Genomic DNA, 27,473 nt, shown 5'->3' on the forward strand with positions numbered 1-27,473 from the left:
TTTTCCCCTCCCTCAGGCCATGGTGCACAGGCCATGTGATCAAAAAGTGAGCCTATGACGTGAAGCCCACCTGTGGAGCCCCCATGGAAAGCGCTTACTGGCCTCCTCGCCTTTCTTGTATTTGTGGGTCCATGGTGTGTTATATACAAAGTGTCCTCCCTTGTTCCCTTCTATGCCTGGTTCTTGCGCCTGGCTACAGCTCCTCGAGGCCCCCTCCTAGAAGGTGTCCCAGCCCATCCCACTTATTCCTGCAATTGCTAGGTGCGCCCCCCTGCTGGCACTGAATTAGCACCTTCTTTACACACCCACCCTTTGGAACTCAGTCCCAGTGTCAGTTTGGAATGCCCCCACAATTCTCCAATTTTGCCAATCTCTCAAAATATGTTTTTTCCAACAACACCTGATCAAGAAGTAATTCCAATGGACGCACATACCGACTCACAGTACTGCACTACTGTTAAAAGGTGCCAGCCAAATGCTGGCTGCCCACACTTTGCAGAGCTCTGCTGCTTTCGAGCTACGTCCGCATTTTAAACACTAAAAAAATTGAGAAAAAATAATTCACAAGAGGGGTTTGTTCATGATTCACTTGCTCTGTGCACTTAGACTTTGACCTATCAGAAAATAATTATTCTTTTTTTTAATTTTCCCAGTGATAACCTAATCGGGAGCGCTATAAAAGGGGTGGTGGCATGCAAGATCGCCTTTGTACCAATAGAGGCTCTATAGAATGATAGCAATGCCATTTTAAGTGACAGTGGGAACCTCCGGATTATTATTTTGCCCGAATATTTAGACGTAAAAAACAAATAGACTAGTTCTCAGTAGAGTTGAGTGCAGAACCGCACCAAAGTTTGCTAAAGGGACCATCTAGTTGCCTACCATTCTCTTTTTCCTTCCAGATATTTTCAGATAGATTACTCTGCACTCCACTCCCACTTCCAACTCCGACGCAGCAGGCGATCTAGAAAGACATCAAAAGGGCCAACGTGTATTATGTACATTTCATTCTCTGATAATCGTGAATAAGGCTCACATTTTTCTGTTTTGACTCATTTTTACATATAAATACAGACACATATCAGTCTGTTGTTTAACTGTATTTATTTATAAAAACCAAAAAATAGGTCTTCCTGCTTGGATCCCCATGCTGTCAGTCATGGCTTGCAGGCCCAAACTTTCCAAAATAGCACCAGGAGGTGTGTAAATAAATGTAGTGATATCCCAGTTGAAGTTGTTTCAATTTATGGCCAGAAGTGTCCCAGGTAGGAAGCATTTTACCAGATAAAAGTTAACTGAGCCTTCAGGTACAATGGAATGAATGATGTTGCAGCCATTTAACACTTTAATGTTAATGCGAGTGTTGTACAAAATGAACACCAAGCCCAGTGATTCAAGCATACAACCCTTTCATCACTGGTACATTTGTCAAATATAAAGGTCTCTGGTCATGTGGATGGTCCCAAAATGCTCATCAACTTTATGCAAAGTAGGGAGAAACAATAATTGGGGCTATTTGTCACCTTCCCATTTTTCTCATATAGGTATTTCCAAAGAGTACAATAGGAGTGTGCCTGACTGTCCATCTTGGAATGACAACCTTCTATCAGAAAATAATTTAAATGACTTTCTTTGTTTTTTGTATGTGCTTTGCTAAGTAAGATTGGTGTAGCAGCCTTATTAGCACTACAATGTACACTGGAAGTGATCATTGAAATGAACAAGGTCAAAAGAGCAAATTTACAATGTAAGTACAATTAAATCATTTCCTTTATTTAAATTGCTCCTTTGGCCAAGAATATACACCATTTTGTCTCTCAGCAATGTGTTTCCTTCCTGGAAAGGGTATTGCTCTGATTAACCAATGATCTGTCCATTCTCTGCGCTTGAAGGCAATATTCTATTGTGTATGCGGACCACCGAGTGGTTGGGAGTGCTGGTGAACTCGCACATTTTTTACATTATAGAAAGAGAAATCATTTTTAAAAAAAAGAAAACATCTCTGTTCCCTTACGAAGTCTGTCAGAACCCTAATGTCCCCCACAGAGTCTAAGTGTATTTCCTCATCTCACCATGGACAAAGCACACCCAGTGTGATGGCACCATTCCTGTAGGAGATGGCAATATACGGCTCCAAATAAAAGGTCAGTCCCCACCTCAGGCGTTTCCTCTGTCACTGCTACTCTCATTCCACTTTTAACTATGAAGCAAAAAACACACCGCTCCATTCCCCAACCTTCAATATATCTGTGTTTTTCTCTTTTCTGCTGCTGTCAGCAATGGCTGCTGGGGTTGTGCACTTGACAATGTGACTATCTACAAGAGCGACAGATGCATAGAGTGAGCAGGCAGAGAGATAAGCAGCACATATAGATAGATTGAGAGAGAGAGAGAGAGAGAGAGAGAGAGAGAGAGAGAGAGAGAGAGAGAGAGAGAGAGAGAGAAAGACAGCCAGGAGAGAGAGAGAGAGAGAGAGAGAGAGAGAGAAAGACAGCCAGGAGAGAGAGAGAGAGAGAGAGAGAGAGAGAGAGACAGCCAGGAGCGAGAGAGGAGAGAGAGAGAGAGAGAGAGAGAGAGAGAGAGAGAGAGAGAGAGAAAGACAGCCAGGAGAGAGAGAGAGAGAGAGAGAGAGAGAGACAGCCAGGAGCGAGAGAGGAGAGAGAGAGAGAGAGAGAGAGAGAGAGAGAGAGAGAGAGAGAGAGATCAGTGAATGATATGCAGGGTACAGCTAGTACATCATAATGCTCTTACATATGTTCAGCTCATCAGCCCAGTTTGTCAACATGTCAGTTTCCAGTTGACATTACTTTCCAAAGTCACAAGCCAATTTTACATAACCACAATACATGACATAGTGTGATGAATTCTGCCCTGCAAGAGTACAAGATGAGTAGGGACTAAAACGCCCACTCAGCCCACACTTCTACGAATCAAGAGCCAACAAAATCATAAAGGTAAAACAGGCACAGTCAAGAGATATACCTCCTTTGCTCTTTGTCGTAATGTTGGGCCGAGGGAAGGCTACACTTTTAAGAGGGGTATGAATATGGTTCAGTAGCAACCAAAACAGTGAAGTATAAAAGTCCAAAATAAAGGAATGTCCAATCACTCATCTATTCAAAAAAATATATTTTAATCAGACAATGTATAATACTAACTAACCAGAAAACACTGTAAAAACCCACCCCTGGTGAAGACACACAAAATATCCACAGTAAGAATAAATGTAGCAATCAAAATACCACAGTGTTCAAAGGATATTTCTTCGAGTTGCAAACAAGGGTTTAAAACGACGCATCCAGTCTTTAGGGCCCAAAGATGGACCAGCGGGGCAGATATCAGTAAACAGTAACTTTGCAAATGTCTTGGGTTCAACGGCGTCGAACCAAGCTTCTCGGCGTTGATCACAGTGTTGGCTCAGGTTGACGATGCAGCCATCGTGAGGCACAGCAGTAACCTGCGTCGAGTCAGGGTTGAAGAGAAGGTGGCTGCGGGCTCAAATCCTCTATTCATGCTATGTGCATCGGGCGTTCCCCAGGTTCAATCAGTATTCACAGTTCAACTGCATTGAGCTGGTACCAGGATGTGCAGGCAAGTGGATTCTATGTGGAGGCTCGAAGGTCACTGTCAGGGAACACCAGGGTCAAATTGATCAATTTACAGGAACAGAAATGATCTTTTATTATTATTATTATTATTATTATTATTATAGTATTTAGTGAGCGCAGAACTAGCTTCGAGAAGCAACAGAGCACTTTACAGAGGTATACTATACAGAGACGTAACAGGGCGCTTTACAGAGGTATACAACAGTACAGATGCATAGTTGCGATCGTGGCTTTTATCAAGGTACAGTGCTGAAAACTTCCCATTTGCTTTGTAATGCACTTTTACCTTTTCACTTTTTCACATGTCTAGTATGATATATAAAGGTTTAATATGGTGTTAAAATAGTACAAATTCCCAAACCAAAACGACCGCACAGCCTTCAGGACCTGGCATCCTCAGGTAAGTGCACTTCGCTGGTGGTTCAACTAAATAATGGTGAGCCCTGGCACTTACTTTATTACAAATGAAGCACTGCTCACCAACATACCACAATATACACATCTAAACCCAACCCAAAGGTTGCCCTTTTGACCACATTAATGACTGCCAATACTTCAGCTTGTATTACTGATGTGCTGCACATGCATAGAAAAACAAGGGGAAAATAGATCTCTGGCTCTTCTGGGAGCATCTGGGAGCATCTGCCCCTGCAGTATCTGTCAAAGTTATAAAAAAAAAAAAAAAAAACCAAAACATGCCCCTCATATCAATAGCAGTTATCTGCCAAGCAGGCAGAAGGTGTCACACCAATAATGCCTGCCACATGGTCCCATTATTAGTGTGGGTCAATCTGCCAAATAGGCAAGAGGGGAATCAATCCACTGTAAGGGCAGCGGTTTTGTCTCTGGTAGGTGATTTAGAGGTTGTTCAGACCAAGCACTGATGTTATATAACCCATGAATGTGTGCAGCATAATGTACCCAAGCAAAGTGCTGGTCCCTGTTATGGGAGAAAGCGTGATTGCCCTTTAAGAGGGACTGTGACAGCAGAGGAAGAGGAGGAGCCTCAAGGGAGGAAGAGGCTGACATTAGTAATAAAGTATGTGTATGAGTAAACCAGACATGTCTCCTTCTCGTTCTTTGGCCCAAGGCCGACTCATAGCAACTGGCAAAAGAACTGGCGTTCGAGGTTAAATTCTGCACGAACAGCATTATTATAACGAGCCAGTCCACTAGCTCCTATATCGGCGTGCCGGCACCAGCTGCCATCCTTCCCTGCTGTGTGGCGGGATCTCCTTCAGGAGGTGATGCCTCAGCCACGGTGAGCAGAGTCACTCGCTCCTCCTACAGTGGGCCCGCAGGGCAACTGTCCTTTCTCTGCTGGCAGCGGACCTCCTTATGAGGCCGGAGAGCCTCCTTCCTGCATCAGGGAAATCCACCCAGCTCTGGCAGCGTGCCTGCCGCATCCTGAGCTTCTGGTAAGATACCGCAGAGTGAAGCCCCACACAGCGGCAGACCGGTGCGCTGGCAAAAGAACCATAAAATGATGGAACACACGACATCCAGATACTGCAAGGTACTTGTGTATAACACAAATTGACCCAGCGCTCCCAGAGAGTATGACAATAAAGGCCGCGGACACCCATGTGTGGCACACCACACCTCAAAAAGCATAAGGGGTGGCGCGACACAGGTGGTTTGGACAGTTGTTATGTGCAGGAACACTGCGTGAGCAACACCATCCATCACCGGCCCCGCCAACGCCTCACAAGGGCCACGCAGGGCTGCCACGGCCTCTGCCTGTGACAAGGAAGGAGACAAGCAGCTCACCAAACCAAACAAAACAGACAAACCAAGAACTCTCACCATGAGAGACCAAGAAGGCGAACAGCAAGGAGGTGGCAGAGTAGCACTCCTGTGGAAGCCTGGCCCATTTAGCCTACTGCCGCAGAATGACAGAGGCCCGAGATGGAGATAAAGAACATCATCAAAACAATACCGGCTGGTGAAAGGACCACAATCAATGATCTTGTGACTGCTCTCAAGAAGACACTGGTCATAGAATCGAACAGAGACTATGAGAGGTATGTGTTCCATCATTACCAACAGGCCTCTCATGAGACAGTGGAAGAGGTCATCACCTGCCTACGTCAGAAACTAACAAGAACAAAGTTATGGCAGAAAAAGTCACGGGTCCACAGTGCTTATACAGTGATTAAGAAAATAAACATCAAGGCTGCGGGTATCTGGGTGGTATGGGTGTACTGCCAATACACATCCACAGGAATAGTTGAAGAAAGACAAAGATGTTCCCAGTCTCACTGCGCCAAGAAATTATAATTAGTTGTTTGTGCAAAGAGAAGCCTTTATTGTTTGTGCGAAGAGAAGCCTGACACGTTTTTCAAGCTGTGTACAGCTTTTCATTAGAGGCTTAGGTTGCAGCAATAAGAACTCCACATTTAGAGTGGGACAATGCCAGATACAGTTCTCGAAATGCCTCGCAGTTGCGGAAAGCTCAATGACCGTTTGTTTCAGTCTACTCGCATTCACTGAGGTCAATTTGCGAAAGGTTTTGGTAATTAGGCCGTTAGGGTTTAGTTCTATGGAAAGGTCCAAAAAGTCAATGTGAGATTGACTAAAGGTTGAGGTAAATTGCAATCCCCAATCATTATCATTTAAACAGGATACACATTCAACAAGAAGATCTTTTGTACCAGTCCACACTAAAATAACATCATCGATGTAACGTTTCCACAAATAAATAAAAGGTGAATACATGGATTTAGAAAACACACATGTTTGCTCGAAACAATGCATAAAAGCATTCGCCAGTGCAGGTGCAAAGCTTGCACCCATGGCTACACCAATCAATTGCTTAAAGCACATCTGATTGAAAACAAAAACATTGTTTTGCAAAGTAAATAATAATAATTCCTTGACCATTTCTAGATGCTCAAAATAAGAAGCAGAAAATTCTCGAAACAAAAAAATCAACACTTTGTAATGCTTTGCGGTGAGCTATTGACGTGAACAGAGCTTTGACGTCTAAGGTAACCAACCAACAGTCTTGGTTAAATTTGAGGTGATCTAACATTTCCAAAATGTGCATGGTATCTCTAATAAATGTCCCCAGGTGCAGGGGTTGCCAGGGAGGCAGTGCAGGTGGGCAACCGGCGGGGCCTGGGCCCAAGATCAGAATGGGTGGCCATGTAACCAATGCAGTTTCTACCTGGAATTCAGCAGGGGAGCGGGGGAGAGAAAGCAGAAGCAAAGAGGAAGGTTTTGAGGTGCTTCCGGAACCGGAGATGGTTCTCCTCAAGTTTCAGGGAGGCAGGAAGGCTGTTCCAGAGGGAGGCCCCTGCCGAAGAGAGAGATCTGCCACCAACTCGTTGCTTGCAGAAGCGACTGACCCTGAGGGAGTTGGATGCGGATGAGCGAAGAGCTCGAGAAGGAAGATATTTAGGAAGAGAGAGTTGAAGGTATTGCACCCCCAGGCCCCAGAAGGCCTTGTAGACAATGCAGAGGATTTTGAACTTAATCCTCGCAGCCACTGGGAGCCAGTGCAGAGATTTCAGTCCTGGAGAGATACGGTCCCTGGGCTTGCGGCCAAGGACAAGTCTTGCAGTCCTGTTCTGGATAAATTGCAGAGGTCGGAGAGTAGAGGCAGGCAGTTTTAGATAGAGGCTGTTACAATAGTCCAGCCTAGAGAGAATCAGGGCTCTGGAGACAGTGAGCTTCTGGGGGAAGGAGAGGAAATGAAGAATACCTCTGAGGAGGTGCAGCTGGTAGTGTGACTTCTTAGAGATGTCAGAGATGTGATGAGAGAAGGAGAGTGTGGAGTCGAAGATGAACCCAAGGTTTTTAGCCTTGCAGGTGGGAGCAGGAAGAGAGCTGCAGGGAAGGAGGGAGTAGGTGTGCCGATGAGTAGAATCTCAGTCTTACTGGCATCAAGGCAGAGGTCATTGGCGGCGCACCACTCTTGGATGGCAGACAGACAGTCAGAGATGAGGGAAGGAGAGGAGGAGGCTGAGGGTAGCCTGAAAATGAGCTGGATATCATCTGCATAGCACTGAGAGTTGGGGCAGAGAGCGGCAATGCAGTGGTCAAAGAGTGCCATGTATTGGTTGAACAGCAAGGGAGAGAGGTTAGATGCCTGGGGGACAACACAGGTAGAGAAGAAGATATTGGAGAGGAAGGACCCAAGTTGGACCTGGGAGGGTCGGTCGGAGAGGAAAGAAGTCAGCCACGCCAGTGCCTGACCAGTGATACCCAGGATATCCCGGAGACGGTTGAGCAGGATGGCATGATTTTCAGTGTCAAAGGCAGAAGAGAGATCAAGCAAGATGAGGATGCATTGGATGTGGGAGTTAAGGTTAGAGATGAGGTCTTTACGGATGTTCAGGAGTGCAGTTTCTGTGCTTCTGGCAGCTCTCAAGCCAGACTGATGGTCATGAAGACAACCAACAGATTCAGTGTGGAGATTAAGCTGGGAGATGGGCAGTTTCTCTAGCAGCTTGCCCAGGAAGGGAGTGATGGAGATTGGGTGATAGTTAGCCAGACAGGAGGGGTCGTTAGAGGGTTTCTTGAGAAGAGGGTGCACAAGGGAGTGCTTCAGGGGGGATGGGAAGACTCCAGTAGCGAAGGAGTGATTGCAGAAATCAGCCAGGGCGGGAGCCAGGGAGTCAATGTGGTCCTTCATAGTTTTGAAGGAACAGGGGTGAACCTGTTTCGACGAGACTTTCATAGATCGGACATGTCTAGAAAACTTGTCTGCTGAGAAAAGGGGAAAAGCAGAGAAGGTGAGGGGGAGGTGGCTGCAGAAGGGGCAGAGGAAGAGCAGGGAATAGAGGGAGGGAGACGATAGGCAGAGAGTGAGGACAGGATATCCTGAGTTTTAGAAATGAAGTAAGAAGCCCGTGCCATGCAGAGGGCCTGGGAAGGGACAGGAGAGGTAGATACTGCGGCAGGAAGGCCAGTTCCTTGCAGATTTTAAAGAGTTCAGCCGAGTTGTTAGATGCCACAGAGATGCGGGCTTGGATATGAGCTCTCTTCTTGGTGAGGACGGGGAACCGATATTGCCTTTTTCAGCAGGCGGCAGGCCAGTTTGTCAGAGGATGAAAATGAAGCATGCCATTTCCTCTCGGCCACCCTGCACTTGTGTTTTCGGGTGACGAGGTCTGAGTCATACCAGGATTTACACTTGGCTTTGGGCTTCAGGCGGATTCTCATGACAGGGGCAAGGATATCAAGAGTATCAGATATAGAAGAGTGGAGCGTGGAGAGGGCTGTGTCAGGGTCAGAGTCAGCCAAAGGGGGATGAAGGGGTGAGAAGGTGGTGGCAAAAACCTCAACTGACACGGCTTCATGGGTCGAATGACCGAGAAGGTGGGTGGTAGTGATAGAGGGGTCTTGGCCTGAGGGGTAGGGAGGGTGAGGTGGGAGGATAGGAGAAAGTGATCACTCCAGGAGAGAGGAGTGGAGAGAGGGGGACAGAGAGGGGAAGGTCTGAGGAGATCAGAGCATCGAGAGTGTGCCCTGGCGAATGAGTTGGTGGAATGACTCATGTCGTCCATTAAGAGAACCATCCAAAAGACTTTGATTGAAGGGATACCGACCCAGCAGGCCCTGTGCCGCATGCTCCGCAATTACCGAAACATGCTGCATTATGTGACGGGAGTGCCACCGAGTGACCTGATGAGAGCATACCACGCCAGGATACGGATCATCCAAGAGATAGAAAACCCTGAACGCCAGCCAGTAGGGAGAGCACTCTTAGAAGCAGAGGTGAGCGAGACGCCCAAATGAAAGAAACAGTCAAAGCAAGAACTGACTGGGTTCGAAAGGCGAGATGAAAGAGTTTGAGGAAGGGGACAAAATACTCGTAAAACAACGGGTACAGAGGAAAACAGACACCAGGTATGATGACATACCGCTCAAAGTGACAGGGGTAAAAGAGACGATGGCCACAGCCGCCAACCAGCAGAAGGAAGTCATCAGGAACGCATCCTTTTTCAAACACTGTAAGTCCGACAGGGACCATGACGTGGATAACGACCGGGCCTGGGGCACATGGGGCTGGACATGGAAGAGGAGGTCAGCACACTGGAGCAGTTACTGCCAACCGAGATAGGAGAAGAAGCCGACCAGGGGACTCGCCAGAGGCAGGCCATCAAGAAGCCATACGGGTTGATTGAAGAAATGTGAGATGGATGTAAGGAGCTATGTGAGGGGGAGGTGTTATGGGAGAAAGTGTGATTCTATGACAAGACTGGAGCGAGCATTATGCTTCAACTTCTTTCATTACTACTCCTCAGCAGTTTCAACAAATATAACAAAAACATTGAAAAGTGTCCAAAAGTAACTTTTCTTTACTGAAATTACAAATCCCAAAGTCTCTGTAGTTCATCTCCACACAGTCCAGCTATGACACACATCCTGTCCCCGGGCTCTTCCTCTTCTTTTACTGCTCTTCAAGCAGATAAGTACTATTTTATCACCTCACCAGATACTGATATCAGATAACGTTATATGGATATATTTATTTATATATATTTATTGATTACAGCAAGAGAAAAGTGAAGCTAACAAAACGTCCATTGATAACATCAAAATTCCAATAATCCCCCCCCCCCCAAATTCCCCCCTTCCTACCCCCCGCCGGTGGTGGCGTCCAATACCCTCAAGTCTGAAACAGGTCTAAAATCCTGATCTTACGCAGGCACCATTGCATCATGAAATCCGACTGAAGGAAGCAAAACACCGCCCCCATCTCTTCGTGAAGGAGTCGGGTGATCCCTGCAAGTTGTGCGACAGTTTCTCCATTGTAATCAGGGACCAGATCCTCTGCAACCAGCTGAAGACCTCCGGAGGGTCAGCCTGCTTCCAGTGTTGAGCTATAACTGACCAGGCCGAAATGAGTAAGCCTACAAAAGATCTCCATTGTGACCTGGAGAGCTTCTCAGCAGCATGGTCTCTCAGTCCACAAAGCCAAACCTGGGCCCCCATCTGGTCCACGTAGGGGAGCATCTCCTTCATATGGGATTTCACCTCAGCCCATAAAGCCTGTATCCCTTTACAATCCCACCATATGTGCCTCCAGGTACCTTCCGCCCCACAACCCATCCAGCAAAGTTTGGAGGCCGACGGGAACATCTCATTCAGGTGCTCAGGGTTATAGTGCCACTGCAATGCAATCTTAGCCCACATTTCCCTCAGTTGTATGGAGCAGGTCAGGGAAAAAATGTCCCCCCATAGGTTTTTCCATTGCTGTTTAGCTATAGGCTTCCCCATCGTTCGTTCCCATTTTATCATATAGGTCCATTTGACCTCCTCAGACTGCATGTGTATGAATTTGTACAACATTGAGACAAATTTCCTCGACCCTGAGTTGGTTACGGTGTAATGTTCAAAGGGGGTAAGGTCCCTCGTGGCTGCTCGCTTGATAACCGGCGATACCAACCAGTGGCGAAGTTGTCCATACCTGAACATGTCTGAGTCTCTCAGCCCCAGAGGTCCAGTGCAGTCCTCAAATTACCTCACCTCCCCATCCTGAAACATCTCACCAATTTTGGTCCACCCAGCATACTCCCATTTCTCGTAAATTCCCCTCTCCAAACCGGGTGGAAAGTCTGGGTTCCCAAACATGGGGGTGAACGGACCTGGCACTGTCGTCATAACCCCTCTCCTCGTTTGGGCGTCCCATGCTTCCATTGTGGCCCCCAAGACTCTGCTTATTCGCAAATTTGGGTGTCTGGTCTGTGTACCCTTCCATAACTGTTCCCTCAACTGAGCTCTGGCCACCGCTCTGTCTTGATCAGCCCATTTTGTTCGCTCTTCGCCCCCCATCCATTCCCTTATGACCCACAATTTCGCTGCTTGATAATATCTGAGGAAATGTGGGAAAGCCAAACCTCTGTCCTGTTGGGATGCCGACATTACCCCCCTTGCTACTCTAGGCGGCTTCCTTCTCCAGACAAAGAGATATAGCATTTTAGTAAGGGCTCGAAAAAAAGGTCTTGGGGATCGATATCGGTAAAGCCTGAAAAAGATAAAGTAACTTAGGTAGGACTGACATCTTCACCGAAACCATACGTCCCCACCAGGAAATCATCAGCGGGTTCCAACGGTCAAGCTCACTTTTGAGTTTTGCCAAGAAACCTTTATAATTTTGTTCGTAAAGGGACTCCACCTTGCCCGTAAGTGTTACCCCCAGATACTTAATCCCCTCATTCAGCACCTTAAAGTGTAAGGAAGACAACACCCGGGCAATTTCCGCTCCTCTTCCTTCCCCCCCAACACCAGTGCTTCCGATTTATTTCTATTGATCTTCAGCCCAGAAATCTTACCAAACCTTTTCAGTTCTTGACATAGCACCGGGAGAGAGTGGGCCGGATCTGTCAGTAAAACCAACATATCATCCGCTTAAGCCATTATCTTGTGCTGGGTGCCCGCCATGTCCATCCCCACCATCGTGGGAAGTTCTCTCACCTTTATTAGAAACGGCTCCAGGAAGAGGGCGTAGAGCAAAGGCGACAAAGGGCACCCTTGTCTTGTGCCTCTTGAAAGCTCTATTTTGTCTGTGATCTCCCCATTCAAAGCTACTGTAACCGAGGGGGTGCTATAATTAGCTCTAACCATTCTCATGAATTGGCCTCCGAAACCCATGCCCTCCATAGTCCTAAACAGCATTGACCACTCTACCCTATCGAACGCCTTTTTGTCGTCTAATGCTAACAGCACTGCCTGAGTTTGCTTAATCCCCACCTTTTCAATTAGATGTATGACCCACCTAATATTATCATGGGTTTTCCGGCCCTGAATGAAGTCTGACTGGTCCCTATTGATCAATTTGGGGAGCACTAGGGCCAACCTAGCAGCTAGCACCTTCGTGTATATTTTGGAGTCCAAATTCATAAGAGCTATGGGTCGGTATGATGACGGTAACAAGGGATCTTTGCCTGCCTTATGAAAGACCAACACTTTGGCTTCACTCATTGACGGGGTCACCGATCCAGATTCCCCAAAGGTATTGAAGAGTGCTGCCAAAAACGGGGACAGCAGCGCAGCATATCTCTTATAAAAAGCTGCCGTAAACCCGTCAGGGCCAGGGGCTTTATCAGGGCGGAGTGTTCTGATAGCTGATCTCACCTCATCCTCCCTAATTTCTCCTTCCAATCACTCACTCTCCGTCTCCGAGAGCCTGGGCAATCTTATCCCTCGTAAGTACGAGATCTGAGCCTCCGCACTTGGAGCATCCGAAGAGTATAACTGTCGATAATATTCTCTGAAGACTTCCCCCATCTCCTGCGTGGTGGAGACCATTTCCCCCCACCCATTCAGTAGTTTTTTGATGGCCATGTCTTGCTGCTTCGCCTTCAGCTGCCTAGCTAAATACCTATCGGCTTTATTCGTCTTCATAAAATAACAATGCGAAGGGTTAGGAGGCTTCTCTCCGCCTTTTTTGTGCGGAGTGTATCTAATTGGGTCTCTGTTTGTCTCGGCTCTCTTTTCAGGGGAAGAGTTGGGGCACTAACTAAGTTCGCTCTAATGTCAGCCACTTTTGCCTCCAGATCTCTCTCCCATGCGAACCGCTGTCTGTCGTTGGCCACTTTCAAGGCTATAACATGCCCCCTAATCACAGCCTTAAAGGCTTCCCATACCATGCCTACACTCACCCGTGTCGTTAAGGGCCCAGTATTCCTCAATCTTTTCTCTAACTGATGCCCCCATCACCGGGTCCTGAAGAACCCTATGCAGGAACCTCCAGGTCAAAAGTCTAGACCTTTTCTCCGGCGTTTTCAACTCCATCCAGACCGGCGCATGATCTGAGAGAGAGATAGGGCCTATTTCCACTTCCCAAATATATCCCAAAAGCCCCACAGAAGTCCAAAAGTAGTCAATCCTAGACATTGAACCATACACATGGGAATAACAGGTATACCCCTTCTGCTGGCCCTTCACTTCCCTCCAGACATCACACAGCCCAAGATGGCTCATTTTTTGGCAGAGCCGCTTAGTAGGACCTCCCGGGCCAGTGTGGCTCCCCGAGCTCCGGTCCAACGCTGGGTCCCAAGCCAGGTTCAGGTCTCCACCTAAAATTGTCTCCCCCTCTGCAAAGGCCTCCAATCGGTCTAGTACCTCTCTTAGGAAACCATCTTGCCCAGTATTTGGGGCATATACCGAAGCTAGAGTGAATACCCTTCCCTCTATAGTGACATTCACAAATACAAATCGCCCATGTTTATCCGTCTGGGTATTGTGTATATTAATGTGCGCCCCATCACAGAAGGCTATCAGTACCCCTGCTTTTTTGTCAGAGGGGTTTGCCTGTACTATCCGCCTGTAGCCCTGCAGACATAGCTTTGCCCTGTCCCGCAGTCTTATATGTGTTTCTTGTAATAATAATATGTCCCCCCTCTCCCTTCGCAAGAATTCTTCCACTTTCTTCATCTTGACCGGGGCATTGAGTCCCCGGACAGTGAATGTCAGTAGTTTCAGCTTACCCATCCTAATTCACCCTTCTCCTTATATGTGCTCCCTTTGGACCTGGCTCGTTCCTTTCGCCACCACCCGCCCATCCGTCCCGACCCCATGTACCTTCCCCCCACCCCATCTACCCCCAACATCCCCAAACTGTCCCAAGGAGGGCACGGGAACCTATGGTTGCTAGGGCGCTCAGCCCTTCGCACCCGTCCCTCAAGTAACTCGGGAAAGAACATCTCGGGGAGTCCTAAACCCTGCATCTCCTTACCACCCTACCAAACAGATTCCACAATGTGTCTCCCACCGAGCCTATTTCAACTGACAAATAAAGCGTATTGACCGCTAAATCACACAATACTTTCATTCCCCTTATACCAGTGCCTGCCACCCCCTGACACACTTACTACTAGCACATCAGGACATTCTCTCTTCTATCTATTTCTTAATGCGCTGGACCTCCTTCCATTTCCATGACTTTTTACCTGGCGTGGCCCTGCTCTGCGGGCTTCTGCTGACCACATCCTGCTGCTGGATGCCCAGTAGATGAAGTCCCTCCTCACAGGAAGTCACCCTCCATGACTTCCCTCCTCTTCTGTAAAGTCACTTGCGCCAGGTCCTGATACAGGTACATTTCCACCCCGTTCATCTTTATATGATCCATTCCCCTGGCTTTCCTCAGAATCTCCTCCTTCTGGGGGTACGAAGACATCGCCACCACCACGTTCCTGGGGCGCTCTCCCGGCTCTCCTGTCCGCTTTGGGCCCACACGATGAACCCGATCCACCCTGATCGACTCTGCGTCTTTCTCTGCCAGAATATCACGGAACACCTTTTGCACTGCCGTCTTCAAGTTTTTCTCTTCCACCGATTCCACCATGTTCTTGATGCGAATATTAGCCCTACGGGATCGGTTTTCAAGATCTTCACACTGCAACTCTAAATTGTGGGTTAGACGGACTAGACGCTCCTGGGTTTCACTGTATTGCTGGGTTTCTTCCTCCAAGTTTTGTACAACCTTTTCCAGGGTGTCAGTGCGTTCTTCAAGTTTTGCGACATCTTGCCTGATGTCTTGGACTGCCTGTTTCATGTCCTCTCTCATGCTGGCAAACTGGTCTTGCACCGTGGACATAAAGGTATCCTGGAGGTCCTTAAACCAGACCTGCATATCTTCCCTCGAAATTTGATGACCCTGCGAGGGGTCCTGGTTCGAGGACTCAGGAGCGTCCCTCTGGGGCTTCCCGCTTGACCGCCCTCCATGTCGTTCGCCCGAAGCTGGATCAAACTAGTGCCACGTTAGGCAGGAGTAGACATCGGCCCCGTGGGGCCCCTTCTTCCTTTCAGACCTTTATTCTCGGACATCCGGCACCCCAGGAAGGTCTCCGCCAGCTCCACCACTTCGCTCCTGTGCCCTGCGGCGAGTTCGCACTGGGGGGGAAGCACGCCCCCTGCAACCCAGGAGGGTGCCTTTCCCTCACACTCTACCAGGAGTAGTCCTTAGTCTCTGCCCCTGTCCTCTGGGTGGCCCCCCGATGAGCTGCGCACTTTTTCAGCCTGTCCAAGGAGCACCCGCCCCACTCCGGTATCTGGCACCACACGGGCACCATCCACAGCTCTTCTCTTGATCATAAAACACCAGCTGTATGCTAGTCCTACTGAGGCAAAGCCACACCTGGCCTCCCCCCCCAGGCCAGACTTTGAAAGGTCCTCCAGAGTGTCCCAGGCAACCCAGCCTTCCAACTGGGCGCCTTGAACTGCTACCAGCTGCGGCCTAAAAAAAAAATAATAATAAAAAAACAAAAAAATTAAAAACAAATAAAATATGAGCTCTCCCCCCGCCGGGGGATGATCCCTGCGCAAACCTCAGTCGCAGCATCCCAGATGCTGCACAGCCATTCCAGCCGACTCTCACCTCCTCCGACTAATCTACGAGGAGGGGGGACAGGAACCGAAGCTCCCCCCCAAGGAGGAAGCCGCGGCCAGGTGCCCCCTCACCGTTCTCCGCCGTGGTCTCCGACTGGCACCGAGCTCCTCCCCGCGCATCACAGGGCCAGCAGACCTCGCCCCCGCCAGCACACACCTCCACGGTGGTCGTCGCAGTCCCAGCGTGACTCTCAGAGCCGGCACTCCACTATCTCCGGGGGGGGGGGGGGGAGTCCTCCGGTGTCAGGACACCGGCCTCTTACGCAGTCAACACATTTAAAGAGCTGTTTTTCTCAGGCCCGGCAGGAGCGTCCTTCACTCGTGACTCCTCCCCACGGCCACTATGTTGGAATCCATATGGATATATTTAGGAGGGGAAGATGAAGGGAATGTTATGTAGGGAACATAACTCCAGTAATATATGATGTAGAGTGTAGTTTTACTGTAAAAAGGATGTTTGTGCGCGCACGCACGCGTGTGATAGACTTTGTACCTTCTGGAAAATTTGCACGAGCGACCGCGGCAGTCACTGGAGCCGCGTTTTAACGAGTAAGTACATTTGTTTCGTCTCCGCGAGGCGAGCAGCCCTGTGCCGGGCACGCCTGGGGTTCAGCTTGGCCTCGCGGAGCTCAGCGTACCTCTAGGAGCCTAGCCCCTGCCTTTGCAAAGGCGGAGCGGAGGTGCTCAGAACACTCCAGCCTGCACCCTCGGGGAGGCGGAGCTGGACCGCCGATCAGCCCTTCAGAGTCGCATTGAGACTGCGACACAATAAAGAGAAGACGCCGGGTCCGGCGGTGAAACTTCATATATATATTCATATCAATTGAATTAAAAGGGAACGAATTCCCTACTGGACGCCACACGTGTAGTGATGCGGCACAGCAGGGATAAGCTGTAAAACGGACCATAGATCGCGGAAAGGAGAGAATCTCTGTCTACACGAATCAGGTGAATTTAGCCTGTCAAGTCCTACGAGGCCTGGCCAGGGAGGCAGTTTATACACAATTAGCCTATCACAGGGATTAAAGATATAATCAGTCCGGTGCAGCCACAAAAATAAAAAATAAAAATGAATAATAATAATTAAGATAAGAAGAGAAGAGATTTATAATTAGAAAAGAAGTGTGTACATACACAGGCATCTGACCTAGCACTGTGGGTGTGCCAATACACCTGTCCCAGGTACCAGGCGCACAGCACATTCCCGAGGATGTCGGAATTCGAATGCAGCGAGGAGGAGCAGCTTCTAGATCTCGCTGCCAGCTTCAAGGAGGTGCTGGGAAGCTCGATGGTCGATGCTTAGGGGGTGAGACCCCTGCAAGAGAGGCTGGAGACTCTAGAAGCAATGCTTGACCAGCCCAAAGAAAGCACCAAAGAGACTGAGCACATGCCCACGGGACCCTCAGAAGCAGGGTCAAAGGGGAGTAGTCAGGCCTCTTGCAACCCCCAGGGCCCATCAGATGGGGTGAAACAGAAGACCCGGAGGTTGCCGATGCCTTCGTGAAGCTCAGAGAAGCTTATTTGCAGTGCCAGGCAGTGTCAGGCCTCACAACCCCCACTCCAGGGGAGGATAATTGTGGAGAAGATGACCCAGGCTTGGAAAAGGAGCCGACAGAAGCAGACCTTTCCTCGCAAGAGGGAGAGGCGATAGCAGAGGAGGAATGGGCTAAGCCCAGCGGGTGGGAGAGAGCCTGCAAGGAGAAACATCTCGAAGAAGATCAGGTGGACATGTTCGATCCAGACAGTATCCGCAACCTGAGATCCTCAGACTGGCAACCGTCTTCCAGGGTGGCTCAGTACATGACAAAGAAATTGAGAAAGGCCCTCGACAAGGAGGTTAGGAAATGCCTGCATGTGGAATGCCCACGGCCAGACCTCGCAGGGAAGGTAGCAGAGACCCCCGAACTGGATTCTAATATGCTGACATTTGTGTCCAATACCAGTAAAGATCCTCGCAAGAGCATTGACAAATTGTGGAGGAGCTGTCAAGAGACGGTATTAGATTTAACAGGTCCTCTCGCGAAGATAATGGATCTAGCAGAGAGAGCTATGGATACAGGGGAGGAAGTAGCCCCCAACGCCTTAGCATGCTGGGCACAACGGGCAGTCTGCCTTCTGGGCAACGCTAACTGCGCCATCGCCTCGGAGAGAAGGAGAGGTTTGCTGCTCAAGATCGACCCGAGCTAAGAGACCTTGCATCATATGAAGCAGGAGAAGCAGCACACGGCTTTCTCTTGAGAGAGACCTTTGGGAATGAGGTGGCCCGGTTTGTCGGCACCTACACTTCCTTGGAAAAGGCGCAAGCTTCCATTCGGAAGATATTCCCGAACAGAGTTTTTGCTGGGACAGGCTGCTTGAGGGGTCGTGCGACCGGTCGGAATCAAGGAGGAGGAGGAATACCCCCCCAATCCCAGGGCCCAATACTGGGAAAACAAACATCAGAATACCTTCTTCCCGGCCATGGGACGTTTCCCTAGAGGACACAGAGGAAGAGGATCCGGTCAAGGTCAAGGCTTTACACTAGGTGAGAGAATTGAGTTACCCTCCAGTAGGGGGGAGGACTGGCATGTTTTGGGGAAATTGGCGCGTGCTTTCCAGTGATGCTTGGTTATTGCAAACCGTCAGAGGTCTGCAGCTGGAGTTTATAGAACCGCCAGTGCAGATGAGCTGGCCACAACAGCAGCGCCTAGCATGCGTGAGCAAAGATGCCCAGATCGCGAACTGTCTCAGCTAGCACAGAAAGACACCATAGAGAGGTGCACAACGCCACCCAGTTTTGTAAGCAACATGTTTCTAGTGTACAGAAAGGAGAAGGTTCGGCCAGTTATAAATTGGAAAGGATTAAACGGATGGATTGTCTACCGTCATTTCAAAATGGAGGGCATTCATCAGCTCAGGGACTCCCTGAGAGTGGGAGACGATACTGGACTTGAAGGATGCCTACCTGACGTTTCCAGTGCAGGAGGATTACAGAACGTTTCTAGCTTTTCGTTGGAACAAGCAGTTCTGGCAATTCAAAACGATGTCCTTCGGTCTTGCGTCAGCACCCTGGGCTTTCACCAAATTGATGAAGCCAGTAGCAACGGCGATCCGAGAGAAAGAAATAAGGTTGATCACATACCTAGATGAGCTGTTACTCCTGGCGGAGGACCGAGACTCACTAGTTTACCAGACGAGATGGGTACAAGATCTTCTTTTGTCCTTGGGGTTCCTGGTGAACCTGGAGAAGTCAGATACCACTCCAGCGCAGAGGCTAGATTTTCTGGGTTTCGTCCTAGATATCAAGAAGGCTACTTTAGAGCTTCCAGCCCGGAAGATACAAGATATCAAAAGGGAGATCAGAGGATGCCTGAGAAGGCGAGTGATTTTTCTCAGAGTTCTAGCAAGGATTGTAGGACTATTAGCAGCCTCCATTCAGGCCATATTTACAGGTCCTTTGCACTATCGAGCACTACAGAGGTTAAAAATAAAGCACTTGCAACAAGGTTTGAAGTATCATTAGCAAGTGCCACTGGATCAAGAGTCCATCACGGAATTGGAATGGTGGTTGAAGAATATGGACGCCTGGAATGGGTGTCCCATCTTCAGAGATCGGCCAGATCTGATAATAGAAGCAGACGCCAGACGTCTAGACTGGGTAGCAAGATGCACAGACCTGCAGACGGGTGAAGTGTAGCGAAGAGGAGCTTCACCTTCACATAAACTGCCTGGAGCTTCTGGCAGGATCATTTGCGATCAAAGCATTCATGAGATGGAAAGTGAAGTTGTGCATTCTGCTGAAGATGGACAACCTCTCGGCAGTCCGATACATAAATCACCTAGGGGGAACGAAATCCAAGATGCTGGCGGAGCTAGTAAAGGACTTTTGGCATTTCTGTCTCCAGTCAGGGACGTCGGTGACAGCAGAATATCTGCCCGGAGCACTAAATTTAGTGGCCGACTGGAACTCTCGGTACCTAATGGACTCCAGTGACTGGAGTTTGGACCTGGCAGTGTTTCAGATTTTGGATTTGAGGTGGGGTCCAGTACACATGGACCTCTTTGCGTCTCGTCTCAATACACAGAAGGTCCATAACTTCAGCTGGAGGCTAGACCCAGAGGCTCGAGGGACAGACGCATTCCTGCAGGAATGGTCGGGCGGTCCGCACTACGCATTTCCCCCCTTCGTGATGCTGAGCAGAGTTCTAGTGAAGTTTTGTAGGGAGAGAGCAGAGTTAATCTTGGTAGCACCACTGTGGAAGTCACAAGTGTGGTTCCTGACACTGATGGAGTTTGCAGTAGATCTGCCGAGAGTGCTTCCTGAAGGAGACTGACTGCTCACGGACCCAGTTGGGTCGTGTCATCCTCTGAGAGTGAGGGGGACTCTCCCCCTAATCGCGTGCACGATATCAGGAGATGCTGGGCGCTGCCAGGCATTTCGGTGCAAGCTGCAGAGCTTATCGCAGAATCCTGGGCCCCATCCACTAGGAGGAGCTACGACGCGGCTTGGGCCAAGTGGACTAATCGGTCATAAAGGGAGAAGTCTTCATACCATTTCAGCCCCTGTAGTGGCTATATGGAACTTTTTAGCACAGTTGTTGCAGGACGGGAGGGGATTTCGTACCATAGGTGTGTACAGATCTGCGATTTCAGTGGGACACCTGCCGATTGAAGGAATTCTGGCAGGAAAACACTCGGCAGTGGTGAGGCTCATCAGAGGAGCCAGATTTTAGGTGCCCCCAGACCCTAGATATAATACACTATGGGACATGACTGTAGTACTGTGTCTGTTGGAGAGAAGGCCAATGGACAAGTATTTGTCCCTGAAGCAATTGTCGGGCAAGCTGGAGATGCTATTAAGTCTGATATCCTGTAAGCGCGTATCGGTTGTCAAGACGCTAGAGATTAATAGGATATCCTTCGGACCAGAAGGAGTAACCTTTTCAATAGTCAAAAGGACTAAGACAGGAACTACGATGGTTCATTATCCTTATTTCCCAAGTAATTCCAAGTGGTGCGTAGCGAGATGCATTAAAGAATATGAGACTAGGACAGCAGATTGCAGGGCGGCAGTACTACCCAATTACTGATAGCGCGTAGAAAGTCTTTCCACGCAGTGACAACAGCCACCATTGCGAGGTGGGTCAGGGATGTAATGCAAGCAGCAGGTATTGATTTGAGAATGTATGGAGCACACTCGGTAAGGGGTGCTATGGCTGCCAGAGCCTTTACGACAGGAGTATCACTGCGAGAGATTATGCTAGCAGCAGATTGGGCTAGTGATCGTACTTTTAAAGAGTTTTAATTTAAGCCAACTGAAAGTCTAGCTGTTACAGTGTTGGGGAAGCTTTGAACAAGCATAATTCTCGCCTCCAGTATTGTCATAGAATGAAGATTACCCCTGCTAGCTGCGCAGGGAGTATTAATTCTATTAAAGACTAGGAGGCGAGCATTAAATTCCCACACAATCATGTATTGTTTGATAATGTAATATGCATGGATTATAACAGTACATTAACGCCACCCTGATCTTCTTCATTGTATTTTCCTTAGGGGAGAAGCAGAAAAATAATTGAGAGTGGAGGCGAAGGCCAATGAGGTTCGAGTGGAGAAGCAGATAGCCGGGGAAGTATCGGCGCTTCAGTTGTCGAGTTTGAGGAGTCTTCACACTGTTGGCGGGACATGGTTATAAAGTTCAAGTGACAGTTCAGAGCACGTTAAAGAGAGGAGGAGCCAAGGGACAGGATGTGTGTCATAGCTGGACTGTCTGGAGATGGACTACAGAGACTTTGGGATTTGTAGTTTCAGTAAAGAAAAGTTACTTTTGGACACTTTTCAGAGTTTTTGTTATATTTGTTGAAACTACTGAGGAGTCGTAATAAAAGAAGTTGAAGTATAATGCTCGCTTCCTAGTCTTTAATATAATTAATACTCCCTGCGCAGCTAGCAGGGGTAATCTTCATTGCCCTTTAAGAGGGACTATAACAGCAGAGGAAGAGAAGGAGCCTCAAGGGAGGAAGAGGCTGGCATTAATAATAAAGTATGTGTATGAGTAAGCCAGACGTGTCTCCTTCTCCTCCTTCAGCCCGAGGCCGACTCGTAACAGTCCTGAGCTGGATCTGTGGGCCCCAGTGCTCCAAAGACCACATAATATTAGCTCTTGAATGCCTTCAGCGTAACACACTTGAGCAGAGTGCAGGTCCCAAGCTGGACCTGTGGGCCCCACTGCTCCTTAAACCATAGAATATTCCCCCAACTTCCTTGTAGTATTTGCAAGCAGCAAATTGATGACTGAAAATACAGCTCGTTTGTGTTTTCAAGGGCTAGGAGAAGACAGCTCACCAGCAGGTGGACAGGGCATGTAGCCATTGCACACAATCTCCCTTATTGCTTGTAGTAAAGGAAGCCAGCCTCCAACCCACAGCGCTGAGTATTGTCCTGCTTACAAGGCAGGAACGTTACTCCTGATCTACGATCAAATCTTGTATGAGATGCAAAAGGAACAATAGAGGGGCAAAGAAAGTGGGGTTATGGGAACTGAATGAGGGAATACGATCCATGATATCTTGGACGCCTGGAAACATATGCGAGGGTTAATTAACATCAAGGTAAGCCTTCAGCAGTACAAAATATGTGCCAGATTAAGAATATTTGTTTAAACGAAGGGGCAATGTTATGCTACATTATGTGACTCCACAGAGCAGAAGCTGGATCGAACCCAGGTCCTTACGTTTAAAGGTCATGCCAGTGTACCACAGAGAGATACATTTCCCAGCTTCATTTTTCTCTACCGAAACTCCAAACATTGCACTAGAAAAACAATTTATGGTGCAATGTCGAACTGACCCGCAGTGGAGCCACGTCCCACCCGAGTCTCCCCCCTTTACAGAGCGACTACACGGCGCTCAGGCGAGCAAAGAAACCTGTGCCCTAACTAAAGTTAGCACGCGCATTTAACGAGACCAGAACCTAATAAATGAAAGCAGCCGTGCCACAGTGAACTGCTTTGCAACACAGAATTAAAAGTCGGTTAAACAAGCATGAGTACTTATCTGCTTTTATGGAATGGGTCTGGCTGAGATTACAGAGGTCATGGACCCAGCTGGTTATGGAACTCCATTTCATGCTCTCACAAAACTGTTTAATGTGTCTTAAAAATCTTTTTCTTAAAGTGTATGTTTTCTTTTCTTTGCTGCTGGACGAGTAAATAAAGAAGTAATGCATAATATGAAGCCTCCGGTCTTGACATAGAATCTGTAGGCTGTACTGGTTCATATAACTTGTATATTGTCCAATGGAGAGAGGGAACACTTATGAACCAGGTACTAGTGAAACTTTTTAGATCTCCCTTGCGTGCTACACTGACTTGTAATAACCCTAGACCAATTTTTGCAGGGTGTTACCACAGGCCTTGGGACATTGCAAGCAGGTGAGCAAACAAGGGATGTCTATGGAGCTTAATTAGTAGCCCTGGGACAGGCTCGGAGAGAGAGGCCCTTGGCCCAGTGGTATTAACAGTGAGAGGTCTGTAGGGCCAGCAAGATGTCAAAACAAGAAGCAGGGAGGCAGTCTTGCAGTGCACATTGCTGACGTGAGGCAGAGACCCTTAACAATAGATGAAGGCAGAATGTGGAGGAGTGGAGCAACAAGAGGACCGGATCATGGCTGGCAGAGGGAAAAGAGGTGGGTTGATGGTTGTAGCACGAGGAAGGTAACAGAGGTAAGGAGTAGGACATGGTCTATAATGGTGCAGGAAGAGAAGGTAGCTGGCGCGAGAGAGAACGGCGCTGGAAACAATCAGCAGGATATACCTGTTTGTAAGACAACAAATTGTCCAATCAAAACACAGCATTTGCAAACCCCTGCTGCTAATGGACGTCATTAGCTGTATTCTAAGCATTCCAAGTGGTTTGGAGCCGTCAGCAATGGTACACGTAATGCAAATTATTATTACTTTTAATGTTAGCATCCTTTTTAAGTTGAGAAAAATGTGCCACTGTGAAGCAAAACGTGTCAATTTTTAATTTTTCATTCAGCGGGAGGAGGAGGTATTACTGATGAAAAATGTGCTTCCTGCTGTCAGTATCTTTGAGTGGTAGTGATATGGTTGACTATCAAAGTTTGTTATGTCTGAGAAGCTTGGTTGTGTAGAAGACCGGACCAAAAATGCAAATGTGCTAGCCCAAGTGGCAACAACAAGAACAGAGCCTAGAGGCAGTCCAAATCATGTGACAACTACCCATACTGTTAGTTTGATAGTTGGAAGTGGGGCGCCTTAAACATCCAGCATGGCTGTTAAATGTGTGTTGCAATACAGGTAAACATTTGGGTTTTGGTGCTCCGGAAATTGCTTCTACTGCAGCAACTTTGCACGCAACCAACATCGCCACCACTCACAGGGGTCAAGCTTTTTAGCAGCACTCACATGTCACTTGGAGAGTACGTTTTGTGTGATGGCCCTGATAGAACCATGTGCAAATATTATCAGATGCTGTAGAACCATTGAGGATGGCCGGCAGTAAATCATTGGGAGGCGTTGCTTGCTGAGCTGGCAGCTAATGACAACCTTTATGAATTTCGGAATGCTTAATAACTCCTTCTCCAGTAACAAGGCATTGAAGAGAGGATAAAGTGTGACTAGCATATTAGGCTACAATAGTTGTTCTACCTCTTCCCCGCACGTTGGTCTGGCAGAGATGATGATAGAGATGTTGACTATATTCATGATGAACGGGTCTCAAATGGAGAGGACAGATTAAAGTACAATCTGTGTGGAGGCAGGCTGTACATGTGGATATTGTTCTGTGCACCTGTAGTATAAACAGATCTTTTATTTTTCGCCTGTTTTCAGAAGCTATATTGTTATTCTAGGCAAGCACAACCTGATAAATCCAGGGTTGTAGTCCTTTTGGTGCATATATACATCTTCAAGCAAGGCTCCATGAGTCTTATGGCAAAAAGGCAGCATCTTTGACCCATAGCAAGTGGAGGTACTGGAATGTTTATGTCAAGTGATAGTTTATTTCATACCTAGTCAATGAGGGAAGATGTTATTAGTTCTAGCTCTAGGGCTTCCGGGTTGCTCCTGACTTTCAATATGTCCTTCTGCTCCTAATACAATTGCCCACCAATGACCAGAACATCCACACTTCTTGTTCATGCCGTCTTTTATTACAGGAAGGCTAGCATAAAAAGGGCGTGAGTGAGAAGGTGGTTTAAGGTCATACTTGATCTAAGTGCAGAGTATGATGCGTTGGGGAATGCCATTGATCTAATTCTTTTAATTTTCTATTTCATTTGAATTTTTGTTTAGCGCTGGCCAAACCCAGATGGTCTCACAGTGCCTTACATGGTTCAAAGTTTGAAAAGGTGGCAGTTGAAAAAAAAGTTACAAAATCTTTTCCAGGAAAGGATAGGAAGATTAGCATAGTCAAGTAATAGCATTGGAGGAGGGCAGGGTTATCTGTGGGGAAACAGATACATTTTGAGGCTCTTTCTGAAGGTGGTGATGGAGCATGCAGTTCGTATGTGAAGAGGTAAGGTGTTCTATGCCCTGAGTGCCCAGTGTGTAAATGATTGTTTTTGTGTGCATGTGAGCTTGCAGAGTGGAATGTGTAGAAGTTATTGACTGGCTTTTCTGGTGTTTATGTATGTGATGGGTTTGAGTTTGTCACGAAGGAAAGATGGGGTTTTAAGGTGGATGGATTTGAATAAAATGCAGAGGTCTTTGAAGGCAATTCTCTTTGGTATGGGGAGCCAATGGAGCTGGGCAAGAGCGGGGCGATGTGTGAATGTTCGGGTAGGTGGAGGATGAGCCCGGCTGCTGCATTTTGTATGGCTTGCAGAGAGGCAAACGTGCTGCTGGGGAGCCCAGTGAGGAGAGCATTTCCATAGTCCAGTTTAGAGAGAACCACTGCTTGGATTGCGGTGCTGAAGCCCTCGGGAGGAAGGATATGTCTGATTTTGCATACGGATTGTAGTTGTAGATTGCATGTTTTGGTGACAACGGCAATGTGGTGTGTGAAGGAAAGCTGGGCCACACCCAAACAGAGGAATAGCTGATGCCCTACATTATAAAGAAAATCCCCCTGATTTCGGGGTGAGACCAAACCTGATTTGCATACAGTCTTTCCCCTTTCTATAATGGCTTGGCAGGCTGAAGAACAACAGTCTGGGGGTTTGTCCACAGCAATGCCAGAAGTTTAGATTAATTCTAAACCTTTCAGCCATCACCTCCCCCTCCCCAGCCAACATTCCTGAAAAGTTTACTGCAATAATAAGGGCATTTTTCATAGATGATACTTAACATGTGAGCATTTTAGTGTGTTTTGTCTTAACGAAAATGTTAGTCAGAGCAGAACACTTACTAATTGGGCAAGTTAAGCCAAATATCACTAAAAAGAAAACAGCAAAAAAAATGTGTCTTTTTTTGGGTCAGTATGGAATTTTGTATTATATATTCTGACTTTTGTTCTGATTAATTATTTGTTACATTATTTTGTTTGTATCTATGTTCCGGTATACAGCCCCTTGAAACTGGGGATATCTGGTGATTAGCTGGCACTTAATAAGGGTGACAGAGAAGTTGGGAATCATCAAAAGCCAGTTGGATGTCGTTGCTTTCCGTCAAAGTACAGGCAGGTTGCAGTGATACGTTTGTCGTGGACTTGATTTATCCTGACAAATGTGGTAGTAACACTGTCAGCAGTGGTTTCTGGTGTGTCTGCAGCTGGGCAAGGGCCATTGGTGCTCTACTGTAGCAGAGAGTGAAGCTCTTGAAGACGTAAAGAAAATCCAAAGCCTCTGGAACGAGTATGGGGTGAATGCATGACTTGCCAGAACACAGCGCCAAGCTAAGCGGCTGGAAGATCGGCTGCAATTATCTGCTAATAATCAGAGACTTTTTGATGTGGTGTCTCCCGGCCTGTTCTGATTCCTTCCTAAAGGACGCTGAAAAATGGCAGAAAGATTCAGAGGGCGGAATTGAATGTGGGGGTTTATCAAATGCTTTAATAGCAAAATAATCACAGTCTAAGTGGCTTTCTGCCCGTCCCCACGTCCTGACCTACATCCTCTTTCATCTCTTGAGCCTTCTAAAATCTCAGCAATAAAGGTTGATAATGAATTCGAAATAGAACTCCCAAGATACAGGGGCCTGGATTTAATGGATTAAGAAATATTAGAGGCTGAGGGATCTTTATCAATTGAGAAGAAAATTCTGGCATTAAAGGATATGGATTCCGCCCCAATGGCCCTTAGTGGCTCGTTGGACACCCTTCCTGTGGTGGCAATGCAAATTAAGGATTCGGTCCTACCTTCTCTCAAGAGGGTGGTTAACAAAAATAACGACCTTGTGACCCATCCTGTGGTGCTGACTGCTACTGCCTTTTCCCAAAGCTTGATGTCTGTAACTTCTCCTCTCCCTCCACCAGATCCAAAACTGGTTACATAGATCTGTACAGTTTGGACGTCCAGTCAGTCTTCTGCTGTACAAAATGCAGATGGGAAATCATCACCCTTAGCAGTTCGTTTAGCCCGAGACAT

The 27,473-nt window shown here is 47.7% G+C and overlaps 1 long non-coding RNA gene across 1 annotated transcript in view; it reads right to left on the reverse strand.

Moving 5' to 3' along the window:
- Window positions 1-3,188: 3,188 nt before the first annotated feature.
- LOC138481734 (uncharacterized) overlaps window positions 3,189-27,473 on the reverse strand; it is a 174,878-nt gene continuing 150,593 nt past the window's right edge. The window contains exon 4 of the long non-coding RNA XR_011274367.1: window positions 3,189-3,624. This is a non-coding gene — a long non-coding RNA (uncharacterized lncRNA). The remainder of the gene's footprint in view (window positions 3,625-27,473) is intronic.

The sequence above is a fragment of the Ambystoma mexicanum genome, chromosome 5p (genome assembly GCF_040938575.1).
Source record: "Ambystoma mexicanum isolate Mex_15411 chromosome 5p, UKY_AmexF1_1, whole genome shotgun sequence".
Lineage (NCBI taxonomy): Eukaryota > Metazoa > Chordata > Amphibia > Caudata > Ambystomatidae > Ambystoma > Ambystoma mexicanum.